At 35.8% G+C, this 10113-nt stretch overlaps 1 non-coding gene across 1 annotated transcript; it reads left to right on the top strand.

Annotated features, from left to right (window-relative positions):
* The first annotated feature begins 374 nt into the window (after positions 1 to 374).
* LOC111911743 (small nucleolar RNA R71) lies at positions 375 to 481 on the top strand. Its single transcript, XR_002856951.1, has one exon. It is a non-coding gene; the product is annotated as a small nucleolar RNA R71 (small nucleolar RNA).
* Positions 482 to 10113: the final 9632 nt, after the last annotated feature.

Below are 10113 nucleotides of genomic sequence, written 5' to 3'. Positions count from 1 at the left end.
AAGTATAAACCATATTTTTGACCCAACATCATATCAAACATGTATGTATAAACCATATTTCTTGTAATCTTCATATGGTAACCACTCCTTCTTAGGCTTTCTCCAATCTTCATCATACTTGTAACCACTTGAGTAGAACAATTGCGCCTTCTTATTCCCATTTCATCCAAATCACAATCCTTGGGTTTTCTCTTGAGTGTTTTGCAACACCATCTCGTGGATTGTGGTACTTTCTTGAGTGTTTTGCAAATTCGTCAATTAATTCCTTTATAGATGTTGGCTACTTCTTCGTCATAGGCTCTTGTGAGTCAAGAAGTTGTCTAGTACTTATATTCACTCCATCATAGAAGATGGAAACTTCTTGTAGAACATTCAAATCATGTTGAGGGCAACTTCTTAGCAAGCCCTTGTATCTCTCCCAAGCTACATACAATTGCTCTCCTACCTCTTGTTGAAAGGTAGCAATCTTATTTTTGAGCTTTGAGATCTTCGAAGGTGGACTAAATTGCTCAATGAAAGCATCATGAAGAGTAGCCAATGTAGTGATGGATCTGGGTGCAAGAGACTTTAAACACACCCTTGCTTTACCGGTAAAAGTGATCAGAAGCATCCTTAGTAAAACAGATTCCCTTGGCGCATTAGGGACATGAAAGTAGTTTGAAATGTCTTTGACTTCATTAATGTGCTTGAAAGCATCTTCATACTCTTTCCCGGAGAAAGATATGTCCTTGAGTATGCATAGAATGTGTCCTTTGAGCTCAAAACTTCTCTCGGGTGGTATCTCCGATGGAACTAGACCTGGTCCATGTTCTTCACATATCATCTTCTTATAGTCTCCCATCGTCATTCTTGTAATGTCTATCATCGTATATTCTTCTTCAATCTTTAACTCTAAATCGTATAAACTTCCTTCGACAAAAGATTTTGGCTTGAATCCAATTCCTTTTTTATCCGGCGTCAATTCTAAGCTTTCAAATCCTTTGTACGATCGAAAAGTGCTTGTTGACTCGTTGACTTTCATGTCTTTCATCTTCTGGAAAGCGGAGTATGGTTCTTGAAGTGGAGGAACAATAAGAGTTTTAGATCCTCAGGTCAAAAAGCACTGAAACAAAACAAAAACATGTAGAAGGAATAAAAATCACCAAACTAAAAAAAATCACTGAAGCGAGACCATGACATGGTGAAGATAACCACAACCTGGTTGCATCTCAGAAAGAAAAACAACTTAAACAAATGCAACCAAAGTAACTTTTTGTGGTTTTTACCCCACAAAAGGATCGAATAACTAAGAGTAATTAAAATATAAATCACATAAGTCGTTCCCCAGCAATGGCATCAAACACTTTGATGTGAGAAAAGTACGTACTTAGTTTTAAATTTATAGCCTAACAAACTTTTACTATCTATGCACCTATAGGCAGTGTACCTAGTCATTTTATAGCATAGCTCAGGTAAGTCGGGTGTTGATCATAGGGAATTAATTAACTACTTCTAATTAAACTATTTAACAAACTATGATTGTGGGTAGGGGGAGGGGGTTTATTGATTTTTCAAGATCAAAATAACTTACTATCAACTAGCAAACAAGCAAGCAACGAAAACATCTAAACTTCAAGAATACTTTTGCCTAGATCTGATATGATTTCACTTTCTCCTATGGTTGATTTCTTATGGAAAGATTATATTGATTACTAGTTATCTAGCTATTATGATCAAATATCTAGGTCTACCAATTTATGAATGATAAAGCAATAATCATGCACAAGTTAAATACCAAATTGATAATAACACAATTGGACTATGAATGATATCATTTACTCTCCTAATTCAAGAAACCAAGCACAAATTAATACTAATTATGCTCTCTAACACAGTTAAAGTTACTAGTTTTAATTACTTAAACTAAGATGTGATTAATCCAAGCTCTAATTATCTAATGATCATAAACAATTAGAAGATAGATTCATGCAATTAATATGATCGATTAACACACAAAATCTGATTTACAAGCCATATAAACTAGAACTTAAACATGCAAGGGTTTATATATATCAAACACAAGTAAAATCAATAATAATCATCCATTATCGAAATCAACACATAAGTATCAAGCTCATCTTCACCAAACAGAAGTAAAAGGTGATTAGCCTCTCACTGTTGCAGAAAAATACATTAGATCTAAGTAAAATAAGCTAGAAACAAGTTTAATAAGCAAACCAACTACATCAATGTTGAATATCTTCTAAATATTCTTCAATCCTTGAGCTTCACTTGAATTTTGACTTTCTCTGGGTTTCTAAGGGTTTATTAGTCGTAATTAACCTCAGAGAACCAAATGCATCCTCCAATTTCGACCTAATGTTCGGGTTTTTATAATTGAGGAAGTCTAACCACCCCATCGTGGTTAACCGACACCACAACGTGGTCTTCGAATTAATCCCGTATCTGCCATGTCAACATAAGGTTCACGATTCTTCCAATCACCACATTGAGGATAAGGCACCACGATGTAGTCTTAAGACCTTTTCTTTTCTTCTTTTGTTTTAGCTCTCGTTTCCTGCTTCCAGCTCCTCGTATGCTTCCTTTTTTTCTCGAGCATTTGCAGCTACAAAACACAATTTAAGCATATTAAGTATCTTTTGTTCCATATGAAGCATAATTGTAGCTAAAAGTATTAGAAATATGTATTAAATATGTACTTAATTATGCACATATCAGGTTATCAGCAACCTTGGGACTATCAGTAGTCCTAAATATCACATACAACACAACAATATAAACACTTTTGGGTTATCAGCAACTCTAGTTGTAACATCCCAAAAATCAAGGTAAAATTTTCATTTTCAAAAGCAAGCCAAAAACCCTAAATGTTTACAAAACATTCATGAATCTGAGTATCCCAAAATCAAATATCATAAAATCTGAAGGATATGCACGATCCAGCCTTTTCCTTACCCGTATCCTCTAAAGTACTTGAAACCATAACAATCAAATTGTAAGCCATATAGATAACAACATGCATATATGAGCCTTCAGCATGACTAGACCGCCTTATAGGGCCTACAACCTATTTGGACTGCTCTCTAGGCCTTCAGCCTGAATGGACCACCTTGCAGGCCTTCAATCTATTCGGACCTCATCGGGTATCTTGGACTTCAGCACAAAGCAGTATCACCTCAACCCAACAAACCATAACATGTTGACATATACAATGACAATCAATAACCAACAAGTAGATGTAATCATATAGATCTAACAGTCTAACACATAATCAGTAAACTTAGGTAATGATACAGATCTACCAGTCTATCATATAACCAACATAACATCAATCCAATATACCATGATACATAATCCAGTGGTTCGGCATTGGTGCCTTTGACCCACAAGTATAGTAAGGAAAAATCACATCATAATCTAAAAGATTGCTGAAATGAATGTTGCTCCAAATACCAGCTCTACATGTCACCTATACAATAAATAAGGACCTTATCTCAAGCTATGCTCAAATTACCAAAATATACCCCTAAGTCAAACTTGGTCAAATTCCTCGTCAAAGTCAAAGGGGTCAACATATACTCAGTACGCCCAATTTACTCAGTCACTATGTTTGGCGTAGTAGATCCATGGCCAAAATACAGGGCCGTAGCCCAGTACATGTAACATACCACCAGGTACCCCCAACGTACTCAACATGATCCTACTTTTCCTCATTAAGTGCTTATTCCATTAAGATATCACGTCCAAAGCTCAAACCTAGTCCCAGATATCATTTTAAGTCATAAAGTTTCCAACTTTATGACTTTCCATGGCTAGTAGTGGTCCAAAAATCAAAACCCTAACTTAAAACACAAACCCAAGCACCATAACTCTTGCATTAGGGGAAGAAAGGGACCAAGACCACATTTTTATGATTCATAGCACTCAAAAACGTTTGAAAGGACATCTCTTATGGTTTAGAATAAGTCATACTCATGAATACCAAGATCATGGGACCAAAATGCATAAAACTTAAGAACTTAGCAAGATCTAAGTAAACATTCATCAAGTTCCTAACTTTATACCTTTTGGAGGTTGTTTGCAAGGTGAAAGTTCTAGATCCACAATTGCTTGAAGCTTCCAAGATGATTCCACTTCCTTCTTCTTCCTTCAAGAGCACAAAAATACACACTCAAGCTCAATAAGGCTCGCACAATGGATTAGGGTTTGCGATGGACAATTTGGGAGGATGGAGGCTAGAGGTGGAAAGGGTTTTGAGAGTTAGGTATGCTTAAATAGTGCTCAAACCCTAAAAATTGGGGTTTGCACACCTGCCAAGTACGCCCAATGTTCTCATGAGTACGCCCAACGTACTTACATAAACACGCAACCCTTTTAATGAGCTACGCCATGCGTACACCCTAAGTACGCATGACATAAGGACCAATTTTGCATCATGTTTTCATAATTAGGGTCAAAATAGGAAATACATGACCTTTGGGTGTTACACTAGGATTATCAGCGATCCTACGGGTTATGGGTTATCAGCAACCTTGCGGGATTTCAGCATATATAACAATAAATGGAAAATACGACCCAACTGGTCTAGCATGCACACACTATGATATAGGTAATATAGTGAGAAGACTCAACTAAACGACGAGCTGAAATCCACTACTCAAAGTCCTACAAAACCAGCTACATGAATCTCCTAAACCAATTACAATCAAAACCTCACACTCTAGCTCAACACCTCTCTAAGTTTATCCAAAAGTCAAACTGGTCAAAAAGTCAATAGTCAAAGTCAGCCCCAGCTGACCTCCATGTCGTGGACACCCATAGGCCACAACTTGGCAGCTACACGACAAAAAAAAAAATCATGGTGACACCAACCGCCACGTCGTGGCGAGCAACATGTCACGTCGTGGGAACTGGTCCCAACAGCTTAATGGGTTAAGCACTCAACACTTAAACCCCAAGCTTTTAACTTTTTTGTTCTGGTACCTAATATCTTCATAATGGATAAAGTTTCTAACTTTATCCATTAGAATGGTCTAAATAACCAAGAATTAAAAGTTTAAGTCTCAAAGGGACCAAGAATGCATCTTTATCACTTAATCCATTAAGTCCAAGTATTCAACCTTCATATCTAAATCAACATGATGTTTAGATGGATAATGTTTTAGGTTGGTAAAGGGACCAAGAATGCATCTTTATCACTTAATCCATTATGTCCAAGTCTTCAACCTTCATATCTAAATCAACATGATGTTTAGATGGATAATGTTTTAGGTTTGTCCATAATGATTCTAAAAACTTTCAAGATCTAAACTTTAACACACCAAAATGACCTAAAGGGCCACGATAACTTGCATGGCTTAAAGGGAAGGGAAAATATCATTACCTTTCTAGTCTATGAGGTCTGTGAAGCATTCCAAATTAATCAAAAGATGTTGAAGTCCACTCAACTCCAAAATCACCTATAAAATGGACCAAAAGTGCCAAAAACCACAAATGACAAGATCTAAAGAACTAAAGAGCAAGATATGAACTTTATACTCACAAAAGTCCAGAAATGTAGTGATTTTGATAGATCCAAACTTGAAACAAACTTCCTTTCAACCAAAAGAACTATCTCAATGTTCAAGTTTCATCAAAGCACCACCAAAATCATCCAAATGAGGTTCAAGGATAGAGAATGAGCTCAAATCATGAAGAGGGATGCTAGGGTTGCTCTTAAGGAGTTCTAGATGTGATGAAGGCTGAGAAAATGCCCTAAAGCATGAATCCTTACCTTTAGATGCGTTGAAAACCCTAAAAATCATGGGCTTGGGTTTTCCCATCTTCTGCTTCGTGGAAAATAGTTCTCCACTCCGTGGAGATTACCATGCCATGCACACTTGTTCTCCACCCCGTGGAGACTGGTTTTTACCCAAATATATTTCAGCTTCAAACAGTCATAACTTCTTCGTTTCAATTCCGTTCCCGACAATCTTTATATGCACGCGAAGGTATTGACGAGCCCCATAATTCTATCCAAATACTTTTACTGAAAACATACGGAAATAAAATTATTAATTCATGCAACAAGCCCAAGATATCACATTTCCCATTTTTCCCTTTGCTTCAAAGCACAATTTGAGGGCTTTAATCACTTAACCAACATTATCAATATCTGATAGGGTCTAAACTCTATTAATTTGAAGCCCAAGACCTTTACTTGATCACATTACAACCCGAAATCTCATAATAAGAAATTTTCGTGAAGATGCTACTTTTATGTTATTAATTTGCTATGGATTTCGGATGTGTAGTATTGTAGAATGTGAATATTAATGTGTGATTTATTTGTGGAATAAGAATTCATAGTAGAATAATAACCTAAAAGTAGTGTTTTCATTTTATTTATTGTCTTTATTTGAATATATATATATATATATATATATATATATATATATATATATATGTGTGTGTGTGTGTGTGTGTATTAAAAAATGAGTAATCTAACCACAATTTAATATGTATTTGGTGAAAATAACAAAACAATTTGTTTTTTTATAATAAACATTTAGTTAGGGACAGATATTCTGTACTAAAAAACATTTTTTTCTAACAAAAAAGTATATTGGGCTAACATTTCGGAATTTCGGACCAACATTATGGATTCCAAACAAAAATTTCCTAATTCGAAAAAAAAAAAAAAAAAAAAAAAAAAAAAAAAAACCTTTGAAATTTCAACAAAACAAGTATGAAATTTGATTAAAAGTTTCAAAATTTCCAGAAAAACAAAATCATTTTTTACTTATATCTAACAAAAAGTTAAACAAATACTGTAAATATGCCTTGCATTGAATTATAGACAATATTACGCCTTAAAATGCAGACATTTATTTGATTGGAAAACTTGGCAAGGCTAAGGTAGGAGAAAGTGGTCACTTAACCTGGCCACCTAAATTTTAATTTTTTACAAACAAGTTATATATAAAAAAATATTTATGATCCACCTTAAATAGTTTGAAAGACATACCTTAATATTTCTGACAAAGAAATTGAAGGACATATCTTAATATGTTTGACAAAGAAAAGGTGACAATAGAAGATAAATTATATTTTATGGGATGAAGGAGTCGCACATCAACTTAATGAAGATAAACGATGTGAAGGTTTTTCATTGTAAATAAGTGTTTTCTCTTGCATACTTCCCGGCCTTAAGCTTGTTGAGACATCATTTAGACCAACTTATTTAATGTATAAGTTATTTTAGTAAAAATAAAATAAAAATTAAGGAATGATCGATTTGGGCTCGGTCCTTTCACCATAATTTGTATACATGTTTAACCATTTTTTCAATTGTCCCGGTTAAACCCGGTTTTCTATTGAACCGAACTGGTTGAACTCGATTATGATATAACGTAGTTTTTTATTCTAGATTTGTCACTGTTGAAAGACGATAGCATTAAACACTTCGAAATTTATATTTTGAACAATAATAGGGAGATTTATTTGAAAAAAAATGGAATAAACCAAAAAAGAACTCCAAAATTTGAAAATTAAATCCGAAATGAAATTCGGAGTTAGTTTATTCAATTTGCTTATAAATATTAATTAAGACATAAATGGGAGATTTAAAAAAACGTCGATGGTCCATATTTATAGGGATAATGACTTAGGAGGGTAATAACGTTTTCTGTTTGTCCATTTTAGGTCCCTAACGTATTTTTTATGTGTATTACACCGTTAAGGTTATTATAACCGTTTACAAATAGTCCTTTTAATAGGAAGAAGCCGGTAAAAGGATTATTTATAAACAATTATAACAACCTTAATGGTGTAATATACACAAAAAATACGTTGGGGACCTAATATGGACAAACGGGAAACGTTATTACCCTCCTAAGTCATTATCCCATGAAACTATAAACCCATATAGTAAATTTTTACTTTTTAAATAATAAAAACTTGTAGGTCTTGGGGTTGGTAGTTTGGATGTTTTTAACATCGGTCTTCTTTATAAATGGAAGTGGCGGTTTCTTAATGACAAGGGAGCTCTTCAGGTTAAAATTGTCAAATTTTGTCATAGGGAAGGTGGTGGTTTTTCGGAAGATTCAAGAATAGGAATTGGAGGGGGTGTTTGGCAAAAGATTATAGGATCCATTAATCACCTCCATGAGAATGGTTGTATTCTTTCTAATTACGTGTATAGAGTGGTGGGGGATGAGACTCAAACGAGGTTCTAAAAGGATGTTTGGTGCTTGGATATTCCTCTTAGGGAGCGGTTCGGGAGGCTCTTTGCTTTGGCCTTTAATCAAGATGCTCGAGTAAGTGAATAATGGGATCGGGGGGGGGGGGGGGGGGGGATGTAATTTTCATTGGCATCGGGGGATTAGAGGAGGGGCCAATGAAAATTACATCCCTCCGGATCCCATTATTTACTTACTCGAGCATCTTGATTAAAGGCTAAAGCAAAGAGCCTCCCGAACCGCTCCCTAAGAGGAATATTCAAGCACCAAACATCCTTCTACAAGATAATCAAATTGGTTCGATTCAGCCGCTCCTCTAATCCCCCAACGCCAATGAAAATTAATCCCCCCGGATCTCATTATTCACTTACTCGAGCATCTTGATTAAAGGCTGTTGGGCTGTAGTTTATTTTGATGTTGCGTCTTTTGGGCTTGATAGTTTAGCCATGTACACTCCGGTTTGGGCCTGTCCAACCGAGAGCCTTTTATGTATTGTATATAAGTTAATGCTTGCATGCATATTAGGTTAACGATTGATACGATAATTCTAGAGCTTAACGATAGTAATTTCAAGGTTTCTTTGATCGTTCTTGTAACCTTCCAATCCTCTACAGTTGATGTTCTTAATCGAGCTCTTCTGAGGATTTTGTTTTAATCATTCGACTCGTTTGATTCAATCTTGTCTTGTTCTTTTTATTGCGTTCTTACTGTTTTATATTCATATACTTGTTCAAGATCTAATCGATCTTCATTGATTAAAGTTTTTTTTTAATCTCATCAATTGGTATCAGAGCAGGAGGCTGTGTAATCGATATACATCTTTTCTGTGAAAAAGATTTCCATTAGGGTTTTTCCGCAATTAATAATATTTATTGAGCCGTCATCTCATTATTGACGCATCTTGATATTTATTGTTTTGCCCTAATCTGCTTTATTACAATTCTGATCTTTGAACAGGTTTTACGATCATAATGGACGCGACGCAATCAAACCCTATTAATATTTCCAATAGCATCGGTTCGACGACAAAAATTCCAATCTTATACACCCATGACTATGAAGTATGGGCGCATCACTTTGAAGACTACGTGATTGGATCGGAGGATAATGGGTACCTCATATGGGAAGCCATCATCAATGGACCGTTTTCTCATTCTGCAACGTCCAGAATCGTTAAGACTCAAAAGGAGTACAATGATCTGCTAAAGGACGTGAAGGATATTGCACAAGATGAAAAGGACAAATTCCAGTGCAATATTAAGGCGTTAAGGTTGATTAGATTCGCCCTTCAGTCCGACACATTCAGATTGGTCAGCTCATGTACAACGGCGAAGGAAGTTTGGGATAGACTTCGTGAACTGTATTCTACAGACGAGGATCTTGAACACTCTATCCAAACCTTGCTTCTATCTGAGTTTGGAGAATTCAGGCAAGGGGACGAAGAAACGGTGACCCAGACGTTTGATCGCTTCAATCATCTTCTCAGCAAGATGATCAAACACGACATTGATAGGAAGCTTATCGAACAGAAGGTTACTTTCTTGAATGGACTAAGGTCTGAATGGAGAGCAGTGGTTTCCACAGTCAAAGCCCATGAGCAGTTTAAATCATACTCTTTGGCGAAACTAGTGGGTATTCTAAAGTCCCAAGAGAAGATTGTGGTGCAAGAGAAGAATGTCGTTTCTAGTCTTGGTTCGTTGGCCCTCCTATCTAAAAGTAAAGCTGTGATGGAGGATGAAGACCTCAACTTGGAGGAATATGACCTCACGTCTGAGGATTACGCCATGATGGTATCCAATCCCAAAAGGTTCATAAAGAAGAGATTCCCCAGCAATAAAAACCGAAACTGGCAAGGGAGTTACAGCTCTGAAAAGGTGAACAATGAACCGAAGGC

This window comes from Lactuca sativa, chromosome 2 (assembly GCF_002870075.4).
Source record: "Lactuca sativa cultivar Salinas chromosome 2, Lsat_Salinas_v11, whole genome shotgun sequence".
NCBI lineage: Eukaryota > Viridiplantae > Streptophyta > Magnoliopsida > Asterales > Asteraceae > Lactuca > Lactuca sativa.
The sequence above is the reverse complement of the archived record's forward strand: the minus strand, read 5'-3'. Positions and strand labels throughout refer to the sequence as shown.